We start from the raw sequence: 19,426 nt of genomic DNA, 5'->3' as shown, positions 1-19,426 counted from the left end.
TACCTGCAGCAATGGTGTCTGTACCTCTTCTCACTAACCTCTCATAAGTTTCTCCTCAGAAACACGGACAAGAACTACCGAGGAGGGACTTCCCTGGTGGCACAGTGGTTAAGAATCTGCCAGCCAATTCAGGGTAAACGGGTTTGAGCCCTGGTCCGGAAAGATCCCACGTGCCGCGGAGCAACTAAGCCCGTGTGCCACAACTACTGAGCCTGCACTCTAGAGCCCGTGAGCGACAGCTACTGAGCCCTCATGCCTCAACTACTGAAGTCCGTGTGCCTAGAGTCTGTGCTCCACAACAAGAGAAGCCACTGCAATGAGAAGCCCGCTCATCACAATGAAGAGCAGCCCCCACTCGCCGCATCTAGAGAAAGCCTGCACACAGCAACAAAGACTGGACACGGCCAAAAATTAAAAAAAAATTAATTAAAAAAATGATTCTGGTTCAAAAGAAAAATGCATATACAAAGCTTAAAAAGAAAATGATGAAGGAGCTGTTTTCCAAACCTCATGCACAGAGAAGAGAATCTGTATGAAGCAAGGGATGGATGGGAGGTGTCTTGCTTACATCTCTATTCAAGGAAGACTTCTGCAGGAAGGATAGCTGGTTGACAGCCTCCAGCTGCCCCAAGATTGGCCAATGTGTTCTTGCCAGACTGCTTCCCCAGTGACTAAGCACTATGACGTACTAGAATCACTATATTCCTGCCCACCCCTAGATTCCTAGAATCCCTGTAATGGTAGACTTTGCTTAGGGAGTCTGATTACCTAGTCAGTTAGCTAGCATCCTCTCTCTCTCTCTTTCAAATATATATATAATCGCTATTGGGATCATGGGTAAATTTTTATTTCTTTCACCCTGCTTTGCTTATGTGTATATTATTTTTTTCTGCAAATACATGTGCTACTTCAAGGACTTATAATATTGTTGGAAATCATCAAGAATAACACATTTTGTGATCTGTTTGAAAGGAATAAATGATTTCACCCACCTACATTTACTGACTACTCATGAAATGTAAAGCTTCACCTTACTTTACCGTATCATCAGAAAAATGATTCCAGTTTTGGTACAAAAGGATACTTCCAAGTATCCTTTCTGCAAGGTTGTAGAAAAGCAGCCTCATGTATATTACATGATAGCTTTTACATGAATTACTGCTGCTGCAAATCAATGGGCAATGTATGTGGACAAATACTCAATGTTTTAATGTTTTTTTAAGTATAGGTTGCACTTTTGCATTTCATGGTGCCTTTTAGAATTAACTATATCTTTTTTATTTTTTCTTTAATGTCACAAACTATGTTTTGAAATATTCAAACACATGAGAAAAAGGCTTATTGAAGTAAATATTCTGCAATTAGTATTTCTCATGCCACTTATACCATGATTACATGAAATGTAAAATCACTGCTTTTGAGTATTAGGAAAAAAATAGAAGGAATCATAATTATAGGCAAGTTTTATTAGGAAATGTTTAGGTTAACTCTGAAATTCAAGTATAAATAAGATTTTTTTAAATCTCAGTTTATAGTTATCACAAGTATGTGTGATAAGTTAAGTTTTGCTAACCAGTAAATTGGGGTGGTCCTTGAATCTTCCTTTGGCAGTTCCTCCCCTTCATTTCAGATCAATCAGAAAGTCTTACAGACTCTACGTCCTAAACCTATCTTGAAGCCCTCTCCTCCACCCTATTTCTGCTGGCATTGGGCTCATGCTCATTTTTTCTTCATTTGAGTGCTCACATTCTGGCCTCCCTTCTGACTCTCCACATTGTTGCCAGTGTGATTGTTCTGAAATGGAAATATGGTCATTCCTCTGCAATTCACATCTGTCATTGAGTTCCCAGAGCCTAGCTTGAAGTCAAATAATTGTTGGCAATATATTTGAGAACTTTTTTGATCTTACTCCTGCTTGCTTCTCAGACTCATCCCTGTCTGCCTACAAGACCTCTCTGCTCTGGCTCTGAATTCCCTGTCATCATTCAAAAGTTCCATGAGTTTTCACAGCCCTGCAAGTTGCATCTTCCGTTGCCACTGCCTGGAATATATTCCCCTCAGCCCAATCCTGAAAAATATAACTCATTTCTCTTTTTTCACCTATATTTTTTCTTAAGTTCATGATTAACATTGCCATTTTACAAAACCTCAATGCAAAGAATTTAATTTGCACACCATAAAATAATTTAATATTTCTGTATAAAATATTCTTTTATTTCCCATTTCAGAATAACTAAACCATAATATCACATGACAGTTTTTCTCAGCTATTTCACTGATTTTCCCCCAGCAGATAAACAACTTACCTTGAGTTAAACACTTTCTCCTCTGCCCTTTGCTGCATGCCGAATAAAGCTCTAATAAACATCTTCAGGTATTGCATGTGGCAAACATTCTAACATGTCCAGGAAATTCTTAAAGCCAGAGACTCTCTTTGCTCGTTTCCATTCCCTAAATGTCTTGGATACTTGCTACATGGCAAGTACTCATGTAATATTTGTTTAGAGAATGAAAGATAGCAAATAATTGAGAATAAAACTTGATTTTTTAGTGTTATTTTGAAATTTTTTATCAAAATGACAGAACATAACTATTCAGTTATACATTTATCCTTGGTCATGTTCTTGCTTAAATAGTGTAACTATTAACATACAGTTCACTCCAACAGCATTTTTATTTTCCTACGTATTAGGTATTTTGTTGTTTGCTTGGGAAACTCAGATAAATACAACGCTGACTCTCTATTCAATGTTTTCTTATTATAAGTGAGTGATGAAATAATAGTTGGTACTATTCACTGTACTCTGTGCCACCTACTATTTAATCACCTAATAAGATACTTCGAGGTGAAATTTAATCATCAGCAGTCTTATTTTGTGTACGTGTGTAAAATAATTTAAATGCATTCAAAATATGCATTGTGTTGTGGCAATGTAGGTAAATTTATGTATAAAAATCATTGGATATAATGGTTATTCAATTAATATTTTGGATTGATTGAATATATCACTAACATGAATGAGTAATTCATACTACTATAATCCTTTCATTTCAGTTGAGCTCTCTATATTTTTTTCTTTTCTGAAGAGAATGGCACTTCAGTATAATCACAAAAAGAGTGAATAGATGGGATTGCATAGTCTCAATCAACCTACTTTTTACATGCAAAAAATTTAAAAACACATAATTATAAATTTCCTATATTTCACAGTAAACATTATTGTTCAAATCTTAGAGTTACAACAATATAAAATGTTAGTAAAATCAATGTTTTGTTGAAATTATAGTAATTCATGTAAGATTTTTTAGAAACTGACACTAGTGGAAACTCTGGAGTAGTGTAGTTTTTTGGCATTTATTTTTCAAACTTCCAATTGGAAGCTCAATCACAAAGGACCATCCACAGAGCCACACACTATCTACCCTGATTGCATCTCATGATCCTTACTTCCCTGCCTCCACTAAAACACTGAGTTCTTAGTAGTAATTTTTCAGGGTTTTGATCTCTGATCTGTGCCTTATAATTTGATGAAAGTAATTTTTGAAAGGTTAATATGTCAAGACATTTTTTGCAAATGTTCTAAACAGGTTCTCTTGTATTACTATGATTATTAGTTTCATAATGTTGCCATAACAAATTGCCACAAATTCAGAGACTTAACACAGGCATTATCTCACAGTGCCTTCACAGTCTGAAGTCTGGCTTCCTTGGGTCTCAGAAGGCTAAAATCAAGGTGTCTACATGGCTGTGTTCCTTTCTTGATGCTTTAAGGCAGAATCCACATCCTGGCTTGTGTGAGTGATTGGCAGGATTCACTTCCTTGTGGTTGTAGGGCTAAGGTCCCTGTTTTCTTGCTGGTATTGCCGGTTGGCTAGACATCAGGGATCTTTCTCAGCTTCTAGAGGCTGCTAGCCTTCCTTGGCTCCTGGCCCCATTCCTCCATCTTCAAACCAACAAGAGTGGGTCAAGTCCCTTTCATGCCTCAAGTCACTCAAGCTTCATCTCTTTGACTGATGATTCTGTCTTCCTCTTTAGCTTTTAAGGGCTCATATGATTACATTAGGTCCACTCAGGTAATCCAGGATAACCTTCCTAATAGAAAGCAACTGATTAGTAACCTTAATTCCATGTGAAAGACTCTTCTCAGCAGTATCTGTATCAGTGCTTTACTGAACAGCTAGGAAACAAAAAATCTTGGGGAGATATTTTTACAGTTCTGTCAACCACTTCATGTAATGATTTTTTTTTTCTTCTGGAAAGCATATTGAATAAGTTAACTAAGTAAATATTGAGCATTTTTTTAGCACTTTATCCTATGATGGTTTTCTTTTTCAAAGAAAGAGTACAAACAAGGGAGAAAAACATAAAAGAACATTCTTCATTCTAAGTCTCTCTCTCTCTCTCTCTCATTCTCTCTCATCCTCCTCTTCTCTCTTAGTTGTTTTGTTGCTGTTATAAGTTTTTCTTAAACATGCAGCTTCTGACCAATGCCATTGAAGGCCCAGGTACATTCTATCTTCCTGCTTCACCATTTTTAGCATGTGGATTCCATTCTCCCATTCATAGTATGGTTGATAATCTTCTAACAACCTGCCATTATTCCAAGCATAAAGAAGAAGAAAGGGTGGAAAAAACATAAAGTGCCTAAGGGCAAAAGCATAACTGCCTGCCTATGGAGCCTCACCATTCTTCAAAACATTCCCAAAAGCTCAACTCAGTGACTTGTTTCCATCTAATTGTTGGAACCATGCTACATTGCTTTCCTTAGATGAAAGACTAGGAAAACAGTGGGGCTGAATAGACTGGGTTGATGAACACCATTGTATCTGACACACTATCATCAGACAGAAGATAGCATGGTTTATATTTGAATATTTCTTGTCTAACATTGAACAGAGAAAATAAGGAAATTTGTGCTCATCTGACTGAACTGTGCCTTGGTGTCCTGAAATTAATTTTATGTGGATTGAAGAAATCAATAATCACTAAATTTCAGAATGGAATTTCAATTTTCATTTAGTAAATCCTAAACCATATGTAATATTTGTTTAAATTGTTAATCTTTCTCAAAAACTATTGAAGTTTTTAATGTTAACTTTATGGGATTAAGCCAAAGATATCAAGAGTGTTAGAAATTCCATGCCCTATATATTGTGAAGTGTGGAATGGTATGAATATATGATCTTTTGTCTTATCACAAATTATAATAAATAAGCTTTTAACTTGACTATCTGTTAAGTTCTGTAGCTTTTCTAAAATTAGGATTAAGTTAAATTTGAGCTAATATATTCTAATCCATGTAAAATTTACATATCTGGTTTTGTGACTTTTTGTGACTATCCTTCAAATCAGCATTTCTATAGCAGAGCCTATCTACCAGAAACAACAAAATTTAAGGCATGTTATTTTGTACTTTCAGTGATCTTAGTCCTTGCACTTAAAAAAACTCCATATCAATATACGTTAATGGGAAGACTTTGTAATGTAACAAAATAATCAACAATGTTTTTTTACTTCACTGTTCTCTTGTCTGGGTGGCATAGTGTAGATGATGGGTAATAAAAAAAAAAAATGAGATTCAAAGCAATTATTTTCCAAACTGCTGGCATTGAAAAAATTGTAGTCATTTGGAAACATTTAGGGCTCTGAGCCAAATGAACTTACTATTATATAAAATGCAAGAATCAAAATACATAACAGTAATCCCTGAATGTCAAGGGCAAATCACTTAGCTATAATAATTTTAAGTCCTTGAGCATTTATTATAAAGCATACTGACAATGTGAATATACACCTGGCTATATATCTCCCAATAACACATTGATTTTCAGCTATTTCAATAATGGTATAGATCTCAGCATAGGACTGTTCTATGATAGAAGCAATCATTCTAAGTAAGGTATGTATTTAAGGTTATGTCAAGTTGTGAGAAACTTACTAAGTACTTCTGTTTAAAAAGTTCCCTGTTTAATATGTTAAAACTTTGTTTACAATATTCCAAGGGTATTTTATTCCAAAGGTCTTTCATCATAAAATATTTTCAGTGTAACATTTACTATTATGTGACAATTCAAACAGGTAATACATACTTAAGAATTTACAGTTTGTCAGAGTCAGATGTGAAGTTGTCTTTCTTAGAAAGTGACGTCTAAGAGAAGACTAATGTTCCAAATAATACAATAGTACTGCTATATACAGAAAAAAACACGTTCTTAAAACAACACAAAACAAAACAGAATTGGTAGGATGCTAGAAGAGCAGACACTTGAAGAAGGATGATTGCAGGCTGGCAATGCCATGTGAAACAACACTGCACTGAAGAAACTGGAGGAGTCTGCATGCCCTGAAGGACTCTTTCATGAACCCCATTGGCCTCTCACAGCAAAGGGTCTGAAAAATCTACTAAGAAGTGCCTATGGTGATACAGACTGGAGAGGGGAACACAGTCATGTGGGTGGGACAAGTATATGCATCCTGATGCTTCCTCTTTATTTCCACCACAAGACAAAAGCTTTAATCAGAAAGAACAGTGACACTACTGGCCTTAGGGTATATTAAGGCCAGTTTTAACGAGCTTATATGATAGGTGAAACAATCATTTGAGGGTACAGCCTGATTAATTAAAGGTATATTCATTAAAAATATAACAATGTATATTTTAAATTAGCAGGAAATTACTACAAACTTTATAAGAGATGTATAAGTAATAAGTCAATAGTGGAGGTAAAATGATATACTATATAATGTTTATTTAATGCAAAAGAAGGCAAAGCAAGAGTATATAATAAATTAAATAAATACAAAACAGCTAGCAATTTAGTAAAGTTTTTATCCAACGATATCCATAATCACGTTACTTATGAATGGCTTAAATATAACTTTCTTAAGAACGCAATTGTCAGATTGGATCAGACAGCAAGATCCAATTCTACTGTGTCTATTAGAAATGCAGTTAATATATACTGATAAAGATAAGTTAAAAGTAAAAAGATGGAGAAAGATATGCCATGAAAATATCCCCCAAAACCTTGAATAGCTATGTTAATATCAGAAAAAGCCAGCTTCGGAACAAGGAATACTATCCAGAATAAAATGGGACAGTATATCTTCATTAAGGGTCAATTCTCCAATAAGACATAATGACCATAAATATATATATATATTACTGATAACAGAGCATCAAAATAAATGAGACAAAAATGGAAGTTAGTAAAACAAGTTGGCAGTTCTAAAATTATAATTGAGACATCAAAAATCCTTTCCCAGTAACTGATAGAACAAATAGGCAGAAAGACAGTAAGAGTATAGAAGATTTGAACACTATCAACCAAGTAGTCCTAATTGACATTTATAGAACAATTCACCCAACAGTAGAATACACATTATTTTCAAAGACATATGAATATTCAACAAGATAGACCATATAATAAGCCAATAAAAATATCTCAAACAATTTAAAAGAGTAGAAATCATAGCTACATTTTAATAGCATAATAGAATTTAGCTATAAGTCAAACAGGAATAAATCTAAAAAATTCTCAAATCTTTAGATATTAAACATCCCATTTCTAAATAACCCAGGGTTAAAGGGGAAGTCTAAAACCAATGAAAAAATAGTCTATGAAATACAGATAAAAATACAACACATCAAAATATGAGGGATACAGCTATAGCAGTGCTCTCAGGGTCATTTATAGTATTGAATACTTATATTAGGAAAGAAGAAATGACTCAGATCAATAATTTAATTTTTCATCTTAAGAAATTTTGTGTGTGTGTGTGTGTGTTACGCGGGCCTCTCACTGTTGTGGCCTCTCCCGTTGCGGAGCACAGGCTCTGGACGCGCAGGCTCAGTGGCCATGGCTCACGGGCCCAGCCGCTCCGCGGCATGTGGGATCTTCCCGGACCGGGGCACGAACCCGTGTCCCCTGCATCGGCAGGCAGACTCTCAACCACTGCGCCACCAGGGAAGCCCCATCTTAAGAAATTTTTAAAGAAAAATAGAGAAAACTAAACCCAAAGCAAGTAGAAAGAAGTAATAAAGAATGGAGAAGAAATTAATGAAATTGAAAATAGAAAAATTAAAAAAAATCAATGCAAATAAAAGCATATTCTTTGAAAAGTTCAATAAAATCGACAAACTTCTAGTTACAGTGACCAAGAAAAAAGGGAGAAGAGCTTCCTATAAGAATGAAAAATTTCAATATCAAGAATGGAAAATAAAGGGACATTGTTACTGGCAACATCGGCTCTAAGAGGAGTCCGGTAGATAGCCTGTGACCTCAGTGTTATCACAGAGTTGGATTTCAGAGTGGTGGATTTGGAGCCCTTAGTCAAGTTCATTCCTGGTATTTGGAAGTAAGTGAAGAAAATTCTCAGTCACAACTGTGAAAACGTGTTATAAAAATAAAAGGAATATGGGTTGTTCTAGATGACCAGAAAATTCAATATGTGATCTTTTATTAGATCTTGGATAAGAACTAAGAAATAAAAACAACTAGAAAAATATTCAGTGGCATATTTGGGGAAAATTGTTATATTGAACACGTGACATAAATATTAAAGAACATTTTGTATATCAGGCTTAAATTTTCTGGATGTGATAATTACATTACAATTAGATAAAATATCTTTAAAAAAAATGAAATACAAGCTAAAATATTTGTGTGAAGTATCAGAAGCTTAGTTTTAAATAATTGATAAATATGTAATCAAAATGTGTATTGTTGTGAGTGTATGTTTAGGTAGACCGAGGGTGAGAGATAAAGGATATATAGCAAATAATGAAACCTGGAAACTCTAGGTAAGGGATATAGGAATGCAAACTTCTAATTTTTGAAGGTCACATATTTTTATACTAAAATTTGGGTTAAAAATAACAACGGTTTACAGTACATTCTTATGGTTAGCAGTTTATAAAAAACCAACCCACTTCACAGTTCTTATAATTATTTTTTGCTGTCACACTGCTCAAGTGCCTTAGACATTATAAATCTGAACTCTTCACCGTCCACCTATATCTCATCCAAATGACACATAAAATCTTTAGTGATTGTGCTGTTACATGGTGTTCTTATTGCTTTCAGTTGAGGGTAAAATTCAGTTCCGAAATTCCACCTTGAAGATTAGCATTCTAAGTACAAACTGGTAGCTTAGTCTTTCCAGAAAGCTGAGCCTGAGGCAGAGGAGTTATGTTCATTTCTAGGGAGCAGAAGTGAAAGACAAAGTGGCAAGGAGGAAGGGAGAGATGATACAAGTATAGATCATTGAACTGCCTACTACTAAGTAAGACAAATTGCAGAATACCATGATTACTCTCAAAAATCCATACTAGCTTCATTTTGGGTCCTTCTATTGGAAGGGATAAATAGGACTGAATTTACCCACAAATTACTGAATCCTACTGTTCAAAGTTCATCCCTTGGGACATTAACTCCCACATACTTTCAGGTTGTGCAAAGGAACGTGCCAAAAGAGGTCCTGTAACGGCTCAAACAAAGAAGTCTACAGACAGGGAGTAAGAGGGGCACAGTATGGGCGTTTTGCAAAGCACTGTCAGCTTGTGCGTACGTGAAGATTTTTATGGTTCAGCCACAGCTTATGGTCACCCTGGGAACAGAAACAATAGACAGTGAGATGGAGAAGATCGGAAGGATGGAGTGTGCATGTGTGTGTGTGGTGGTGTGGGTCGCGGAGGGAGGGGCTGTGGGTGGTGGAGGCTGGACTTATGGAGTCCTTTGTAACATAGAATAGCAGAAGGGGTGACTTGTCATTTCCAAGATTAGGCTGTAAAAAGACTGGCTTCCATCTTGGCTGCTTTCTCTCATGCTTTCTAGGATTTGATCACCATGTTAGGCCACCTTGTCGAGCAGCCCTGTAGGAGGCTCATGTGTCGAGGGACAGAGACTTGCCAACAACCACATGAATGGACTTGTAACTGGATTTATCCCTCCTCACTTTGAGTCTATAGGTGTGACCAGAGCCCCAGGTGGCCTATGGACTATAATTTCAGCATTGATGTTAGACAAAGGCACTTAACTAAGTCACACTCTGATCCCTGACTCCCAAAAACTGTTAGAAAATACATTTTTATTGTTAGAAACCATTAAAATTAGGTAATTTCTTACACAGCAGTAGGTAATACACCCTCCTGTCTCATTCCCCTTTGTGGTCTCTGCCTCAGTCACCAGGCCTTAGGCTCTCCACTGTGCCCTGTTTTCCCTCATGCCTGGAGCTTTCAAATAGTGCCACCCATGTAAAATAATATTCCGTAACACTTCTCGTTAACTGCAGCATTTCTCTAAAATCTGAACTGCTAATCACATGCCCCGTGGCATACATTAAAAGCTTTCTGTATTTTCTTGGGCTTCCCTGGTGGCGCAGTGGTTAAGAGTCTGCCTGCCAATACAGGGGACACGGGTTTGAGCCCTGGTTCGGGAAGATCCCACATGTGGAGCAAATAAACCTGTGGACCACAACTACTGAGCCTGCGTTCTAGAGCCCGCAAGCCACAACTACTGAAGCCCACGTTCCTAGAGCCTGTGCTCCACAACAAGAGAAGCCACTGCAATGAGAAGCCCTCGCACCGCAACAAAGAGTAGTCCCCGCTCGCCACAACTACAGAAAGCCTGCGTGCAACTAGAGAAAGCCTGTGTGCAGCAACGAATACCCAATGCAGCCAAAAATAAATAAATAAAATAATAAATTTATTGAAAAAAAATCTTTCTGTATTTTCTTAATGGAACCTATCCAATTTGGAATTATATTTCTGTATGATTATTTGCAAATGCCTGAGATTACCAGTAAATTGTAAGTTTAATGAAGCAAGGTTTTGCTTTTTGTTTTTTTCACTCCAACACTCAATGCAGTGCTTGACACAGTTCTTGATTAATATACATTTTTTCAATTATCATATGATTATATGAGAGGCATAAGTGGTATAAAATTTTAACAATTTACAGATACATTACCTAGAAAATTTTAGTAATGTAACAAAAAATTAAAATAAGCAATGTGTTAAATTGGTGATCTAATCATATATCAAAATTACTTCTCTTAATAAAAATTGATAAGAAACATCATAGAAAGAAAAAAAAAACTCTGTTGCAATAGAACAAAAATTTACATATTTAGAAATAACTCATTCAATACATTTTAGAAATTCAATAGATAAAATAGTGAAGCATTATGGAGAGTCTTCAAAAAAGATATGACTAATGGAAGTAAGTAAATACCTTGTTCTTGTATGGGAAGAATCAACATCAGAAAGGTGTCTTTCTATTAGTCATGTGATACATTAACATGGTACATAGTAATTATATAAATATATGTTGTTTTCAACTTGCACTATTAAAATTATGATTTTAAATAGAAGTGTCTAGCAGGGAGGATTATGGGAGAAGTCTCTGCTGTCAGAGAGTGCTGATGCTTGCTACTTACAGGACATAGACAAATAGCTTCTCTTTTCTTAGACTAAATTCTTTATCAGAAGTATAAACTTAATTTGTAGGAACCCAGATTTTTATAAGGATTAGTAGAAACCATTAAAAGAAAGTTCATAGCAGACTGACACCTATAAAGCTATTAATTTGTTTGCTCTTGTAATTGTTATTATTACTCTCATAGTTAGCATTGCTGCAGCATTATCAAATCTGATTAACTATTTCTGTTGAGCTCTTTTATTGAGTGGTAAAATGAGTACATACTCTCTTGGAACAATGTCTCTCATTAGAATTACCTGGGGATTCTTAGGAATTTAGTTTCTTGTGAATCTCATTAGGATATTTGGAAATGAGGACCAGGAATGCACACTTTAAAAAGAAACCGAGGGCTTCCCTGGTGGCGCAGTGGTTGAGAGCCCGCCTGCTGATGCAGGGGACACAGGTTCGTGCCCTAGTCTTGGAAGATCCCACATGCCACGGAGCGGCTGGGCCCGTGAGCCATGGCCGCTGAGCCTGCGCGTCCAGAGCCTGTGCTCCGCAACGGGAGAGGCCACAACAGTGAGAGGCCCGTGTACCGCAAAAAAAGAACAAAAACAAAAAAAGAAACTGAGGTGATTTTCCACCCACACTCAAGTTATGATTTGTAAAACTCACTGTATTACCTTTTGAATTAAAGTTACATTCTCTGTGGAATTTCTATTCTACACCCAATTTAAATCTAGGATATGTCTATTTCTAATTATTTCAAACCAATTAACTTTCCTTATTTACTAATAAAATTCACATTTACTTTATTAGTGTATTTTTTCTTGCTTAATTTTTAAAAACACTTTTAATGTGGATGTATTAATCATACCTTTCATTTTAATTAATGATAAACTGGATTCCAGAAAACTGTATGTAATTTTATTAAAATTAATCATAATGAAGTTAAAATAATCACATTTAAGAATGTGCATTTCCTTCTAATAGGGATTAGATTTCAACTGCTGTTTATATGTCCATGTATAACTCATAGAACCGTACTCTGTATTAAACTCTGATTGTTAACTGTTTTTTCTGTTCCCTCACTGTGATAATATTACCTAAAAAAAAAGAGAGACTTGGGGTTTCAAAATGGCTGACTAAGGCCATGTTTTACTCTCTTCTTCCTTCAAAAATCCCATTGAGATTATAGAAATCACAAAATATAGTAAATAAACAGTTAAAGACTTGGAGGTCCTGAAAAACCAAGAGAAGTCCCTAGTAAGAATCAATTATTCAGTTATTTCTGAAGGATACAGAGCCAATAAGATCAGATTGCCTTGAGAGCATAAAACTAATCTGAAACTTCCACAACCCAATATAAGCAAAATTAAGACACTTCAAAATAATGTGATTTCAAACGTCCTTAAATGCATCAGGTCAAGAAATATATGGGAAACTAGAGAAGACTGTCTTGTAGCCAAGTATGAAAGCTGTTAATTCTGTGCCAGTTACCTCTTAACATTTGCTGTATCTAGAGGATTTGTCCCAGAATACCTCTTCAAAGAGATCAAGTATGGCAGGTTCCCAGAGTGTTGAAGCTGGAAGGAGAAGCTGAGAGGTGTGCTGAGGAAAACTTCTGGTCATCACCATAGAAAAGGCTATTTCTTCCTGTTCAACAGAAAAACCAGACCAGACTCAAGTTCATAATTACAACCACAGCTAGAAATCACATAAAGTAAAAGTGCATCTGCTGTTTGGAAAAGAAAAATATTTAGTGTTGTGCTGAGTGAATAAAAAGAAGCCACTTAAACAACTACTATTGATCAATGCTAACTACTGTTATAAATTTACACAGAAAATTCCATAATGACCAAATATCTGAGGGGAACATAGAAGAGGAACACTGGCTGGAGCTAATGAAAGAACTATCTATTAAGGAAAGAAATTAATGGAAAAATAAACACAAATAACTTAATAAATATGCTTAGTAATGTTTGAGAAGATAGCATTCCTGCAAAATATGAATATGAAACTTTTCTTTAAGGGAGCGTAGGAATTTAAAATAAGTGCATATGCAACCTCTTCTGCCCTTAGATATCAATGATTTCGGTTCTCAGGCCTTCAGACTCAGACTGGGACCTACGCCATTGGCTCCCCTCCACTTAGGCTTTGGGTTTGAAGAGGAACTACGTCACCAGTGTTCTGGGCCTCCAGCAAGCCAACTGCAGATCGCGGAACTTCTCGGCCTCCATAATCACGTCACCTTCATAAAAAAATTCTCTCTGCATATCTTTATATCTGCTGCAGGCTCTGTTTTTCTGGAGAAAACTGACTAAAACATAAATACTTTTTGACAACACTACTTTGGAATGTAATGCAATTTAAGTACTAAATATTTGTATTGCAAAATAATACAAGTTCAATGCAATCACAGACATGAAACATTTTCTAGCTCCTTCAAGCAATGAGTTTTTTTTTTTTATATATAACTTATTACATCTTTCCTCATGAATTTAAAAAGATACTGAAACCCAGCAGGACCCTATGGGGCTCCTGGGTACAAAAGCCTTTCTGTATCCCCTTCTCTGAGTTCCAAAGGCCAGGTTCAAACAGTTGCTAATCAGGAGAGGGGTGGGGAATGCAGAGACAAGGGAGGAGCAGTCTAGAAACAATAGTACAGCCTTGAGGGCAGGGTCCTGGTCCCCCCCCCACCCCCGCAAAGGATATTCATAACAATACCTTTGAGCTCTTCTGCAGAACTAAAACCCTCACCAAATGGAAGATGTTAACTACTTGACGAAGCACTCTTCATTCCAGAGAAGGTAACAGTTTGCCCATCACCACCTGACGCCAGATGATATTTGGATTGAAGGAATGCACAGCCCGATCCTTATCAGCAACCCTGCCCCCTTGACTATAAGACTCTTCACAACCCCCCCTCCCTTTTTGGACACACAGTTTTGAGGACATTATACCGCTGTGTCCCCCTTTGCCTGGCAAAGTAATAAAGCCATTCTTTTCTACTTCACCCAAAACTCTGTCTCTGAGATTCAATTCGGTGTCAGGGTACAGAGGCTGGATTCGTCTTCAATACCACGCACCCATACGAAAACATACATACACACAAACACATATGTAGATGTGTTTGCTGTTTACTTCTATAAAGAATGGAAGCAAACTATGCACAGTACTCTGAAACCCGCATCTCCCACTTAAACATCAATCAAGATATAATGTGAGGACGGACATACAAGTCACATATAAAAACGGTAATATTTCTGTATTTATATGTACTATCATTTATTCAGCATTTTTACCATTTAAGAACGTTCATGTTGTTTGCTGTTTTTGTTTGTATATATAAAAACTTATAAACAAGAAGAGATATTTTAGATGGTAGGACCAATCCTTGGGTTTAGAGGTAGGGAGGGGAGAAGGATCAAGAAATTCCATGCAAAATGTATTGCTATGTTATAGGAGAAGTTATGCATAGTGATATTTTTGTTATTTTTTTGTTTTACCAGGGATATATACATAGATGTTTATGCTGCAGTTAAAGTTGTTTTACATTTAGATACGGCCATTTCAGTTACCTGTGATGTCGAAAGCTCAGCTTCTCTGTACACCAGTGCCGAATCGAACCTCGGAGACAGAGCTTTGGATGAGATAGAAGAGGATAGCTTTATAACTTTGCCAGGCAAAGGGGGACACAGGGGGCTTCTGCCTCAAAAAACTGTGTGTCCCCACCCAGGAGGATTTGATAAGGAGTTTTATAACAATGCTTCCCAAGGGTGGGGTTGCTGACAAGATTAGGGTGTGTGCAGGGTCTCAGTGGCGGGTCTCCTAATCTAGATGAGCTTCTCTGCTCCCTTTAATCTTGCCTCAAGTGGTTTTTTGGCTCCTCCTCCCTTGATTAGCAACTGTTTGAATCTGCCCTTTGGAACTCAGGGAAGGTCAAGGAGGCTGGAATCTCGCCGACAAGAAACAGGGGACAAAAAAGAGACCTCCGTGCCCGGGAGCCTCAAAAGGGCCCTGCTCGGTTTCACATGTACCATTTATAAAGAGAGGATAGACATTTTTAAGTGTTAGAGAAAAATAAGAACCACAAATATAAAATGCAAACTATTTCTAGAAAAGTTTTTAAATTGGAATACAAGAAAATGCAGAAACAAGGGAAAAAGCAAAAGAATTTCAATGAAAACCAGATATAAGAGGAAGTATATTATGGATCATAATAATTGTGAATTGATATAAAGCTTGCATTAAAAGACAAATTTTCCTAGACTGACTACTTAAAATTCTATCACTATATTATTTATAGTAGACAAATCAAAACCAAAATTTAAGACATTTAAAAGTACCTCCATTTATAGACCTGGAAATTTTAAGCAAGATTAAAACAAGATTTTCAATGTAAATCTCAGTCAAAATAGAATTTACAGTAAAAATGCTTTAAAAATCAAGGGGTTTGCTTTATATCAGTAAAAGTTATGATAAACAAGAACAGAGAAACATCACAAGTGTGTAAAACTTGCACAATATAACACACTTGTGAATGAGGGAAATACTCTAAAAAGTGGAATAAGAAATAGAAAATTCTAGCAGTTAAGACATACTTAAGAATTTACAATTTGTTAGAGTCAGATGTAACGCTGTCTTTCGTAGAAAATGACATCTAAGAGGTAACTAATGTTCCAAATAATGCAATAGTGTTACCGAGTACAAGCTCGCTCTGCTCGCCGCACGACAGGCCAATAAATCGGGACAGGAAGTGGTGAGGCAAGGAAGAGTGATTTCATTCAGAAAGTCGGCAGACCGAGAAGATGTCGGACTAGGGTTCCCAAGAAACCATCTTATCGGGGTCTGGATGCCAGTTTCTTTTACAGAGCAGAGAGGGAGAGAAGGTGAAGAAGTAAAGTAAAAAAGGCCATTTATCTTGCAAAATAGGAGGAGATGTGTTAATTTCTTCTTTATCTGCAGCCATTCACAAGTGGGCAGGGTCAGATCGGCTCCCTGTGAGCTCAACAAAGGCAGTTTAGTTTAACATTCAGGCAGAGGGGCAGTGTTCCTTGAGGCAGGCCATTATGTATGATATAATAATAAAAGCAATGAAAAGCAAAGGTTAAATTCAAAGAAACAGATCTAACCTGGAGTCCAATTTAGCTCTTCACTGTTACAATAGTACCGTTACATACAGATAAAACAAGTTCTTAAGACAACACAAAAGTAAACAAAATTGGTAGACACAGCAGGAAGCTGGTAAGAAAAATTTAGTTAAAAGGACAGACATTTGAGGAAGGTTAATTGCAGGCTGGGAATGCCATGTGAAACAACCCTGCACTGAAGAAACTGGGGGAGTCTGCATGCCCTGGAGGACTCTTTCTTCATTAAATCCATTGGTCTCTCACAGTAAAGGTCTGAAAGATCAACTAGAAATGCTTATTAGTGATGCAGACTGGAGAGGGGAACACAGCCATGTGGGTGGGACAAGTATATGCATCCTGATGCTTCCTCTTTATTTCCACCACAAGAGAAAAGTCTTTAGCTAAAAAAACAGTGACAATGTTGGCCTTAGGGCATTTTAAGGCCAGTTTTAAAGACCTTATATGACAGGTGAAACAACATATCACCTATAGGTAGAAACTGGTTAACTAAAGGTCTATTAATTAAAGATATAACAATGTATATTTTAAATTCACAGGAAATCATTACAAACTGTATGACATGTGTAAGTAATAAGTCAATAGAAAACAGTTTTGTTCAAATATAGGAAAGCAAGCAAAAAACTAAGAGGAAAAAACAAAGAAGGAATTATATCATAGTAAAACTTGGTTTTACTTGATATTAAAAAGTATCTATCCATACCCCTCTATATATTAACCTATAATATATGTGCCTACGATATGAATAACATTCAATCTATTCAAACATCTATAATGTTTTACAGACATAGAATATGGGCACTAAGAAAAATCTCACTAAATTTGCTTAAATGGCAACGATATGGACTATGGGCTGATGAATATATAATATGATAAAAATAGTTCTCAGAAAGACATTGATGTTTCAAGAACTAACTAAAAACCAAGAAATAAATTAGCTAAGCCCTCAATCAAGAAGATAACGTAAGAATAATTTTTCCAAGTCATAAAAAGTTTCTGTAACAATTCAGCAGATACTTGGCTTAAAACAAGCAAAATGTGTACCATTTATTCTCTCACAGTTCTGTCAGTATTACTTAATCTGAGTCATAGTGGCGGCAGGGCCATGGCCCCCCCAGAGGCTCTATAGGAGAATTTTTTCCTTGACTTTTCCAGTTTCTGGTGGCTGCAGGTATCCCGTCAAATGTGGCCCCATCATTCCAGTGTCTTTAAGTATCTCTCTGCTCCATCTTCACGTTGCCTTCTCCCCCATCTGTGTAAAATCTGAGTCCCTTTTATAGGGATACATGTGATGGCATTTAGGATAATCCAACATAATTTTCTATCTTAAGATCTCAGTTTAATCACATCTGCAAATACCCCTGTTTTTTTGCAATATAAGGTAACATTCACAGGTTCCAGGGATTAGGTTGTGAATATTTTGGGGGGAGACATTTCTCATCTTACTACGATGCAATTACAATATTAATAGATACACAGAGATATAATACTTTAATTTTAACTGGTATTGAAAATATTTAATATTTACTTTCAAAATATTTTTAATGACCATAGGAAAGGATTAGAATGTTTCCTTCAACTGAGAATGTGTATTTATAGAAACCATCACCATCATTCTTCACTCAGGCACTGTGATAAGACAGATAATGCAAATGAATGAACTCTAAATCTCTGAACAAGTAATAAATGTTGCTAAAAATCTACTGATTCTACTAGAGAGTCAAGGATGTCAAAATATCATCAGGATAGTATCGGTCATATTTTAAAGTCTACACGTTACCCTGAATCAGGCCTGAGGAACTAGAATTCACTGGTTATGGAGCAGAATTCCATGAGTAGTGGTCATAAATAAGTAAACAAATAAGTTTTTCAAATATCAAACTAAGCTTTCATACTGTTCATTAATCTCATTGAGCTAGCGCCTGATCCTCAGAGAAATGGTCTCAATCTCATTAAGTTGAGGCAGCTGCCATTCCAAAGAAAATAAACAGAGAGGAAGAATATATTCTATCTATAGGAGTATTTTAAAAGAATGCCCATCAGAAGCTCTGTGGTTTGAACAAGTACAAAAATACATCTATTACATTTAACTGGAATAGGGCAGAGTGAATCAGTTTCCCAGTTCTGAAATGTTAAAGGGCAGACATTTCATTTTATTTCTTCCTGGCTTCTCTACATTAAAAAAAAGATTCCATTCTTGACAGACGGCAGCAGTAGAAGGCCTTGTTACAATGCACGGTCATTCTGGTGAATGACTTTGATTACCCCGGGTCCTGGTGCTATGAAAATCCGGTAAAACATATAAGAATAGTTTCTTTTTAGTAAAAAAAGGAAAATGCCAGGAAATTCTCTCTTGAAAGAAGAAATATCCCTTCCTATGGAAGTGAGAGAAAAAGCTGAAGCATCCTTATTTTACACAAGGTAAATGCTTTAATGAGAAATTGATAATTTTGTTTTTGAAATTTGAAAGATATACTTTCTCTCTCTTGTTTTTTTTCTTAACTTAAATCAACCTGAAATTTTATATGAGTATATAATTTATCTTTAATTCTTTGAATTGAGTCTGTTTTAGAAACAAAAACAAAAGTTCTTTACAAAAGACTTTTTAATATAATTAAGATTTATAGGACTGAGCTCCATGAGTTTAGGACTGATGTCTTTTGGAAACTTACAGAAATTCCATAGCTTGGAGAAGGACCTGCCCCTAATTAAGTACTCCATAAATATTGTTGAATGAATTAATGATAATTTACATTTAGTTTGGACTAAATGAACCTTAAGTAAATGAAAATTAATAAGATAGATTGTTTTATTGCTAGCTCAAGTCTGTTTCACAGTGATCCCAGTGAATATTA

At 36.0% G+C, this 19,426-nt stretch overlaps 1 protein-coding gene across 5 annotated transcripts in view; it reads left to right on the top strand.

Moving 5' to 3' along the window:
• Positions 1–14,628, top strand: part of LOC149743925 (uncharacterized) — a 155,690-nt gene extending 141,062 nt beyond the window's left edge. For 2 of the 5 annotated variants that reach the window (XR_016391658.1, XR_016391654.1), the window contains one exon: positions 49–5,228. The gene's annotated coding sequence lies outside the window, so the exon portion shown is untranslated. Of the gene's footprint in view, positions 1–48; positions 5,229–10,384; positions 10,545–14,166 lie in introns of those variants that run through there. The other 3 variants (XR_016391655.1, XR_016391656.1, XR_016391652.1) reach the window with 3 other exon arrangements.
• Positions 14,629–19,426: the final 4,798 nt, after the last annotated feature.

The sequence above is a fragment of the Delphinapterus leucas genome, unplaced genomic scaffold (assembly GCF_059928025.1).
Source record: "Delphinapterus leucas isolate spDelLeu-1000000601 "Yukka" unplaced genomic scaffold, BTC_Dleu_Yukka2 spDelLeu_asBTCV2_sq52, whole genome shotgun sequence".
NCBI classification, from domain to species: domain Eukaryota; kingdom Metazoa; phylum Chordata; class Mammalia; order Artiodactyla; family Monodontidae; genus Delphinapterus; species Delphinapterus leucas.
This window is presented reverse-complemented; position numbering and strand designations above follow the sequence as displayed.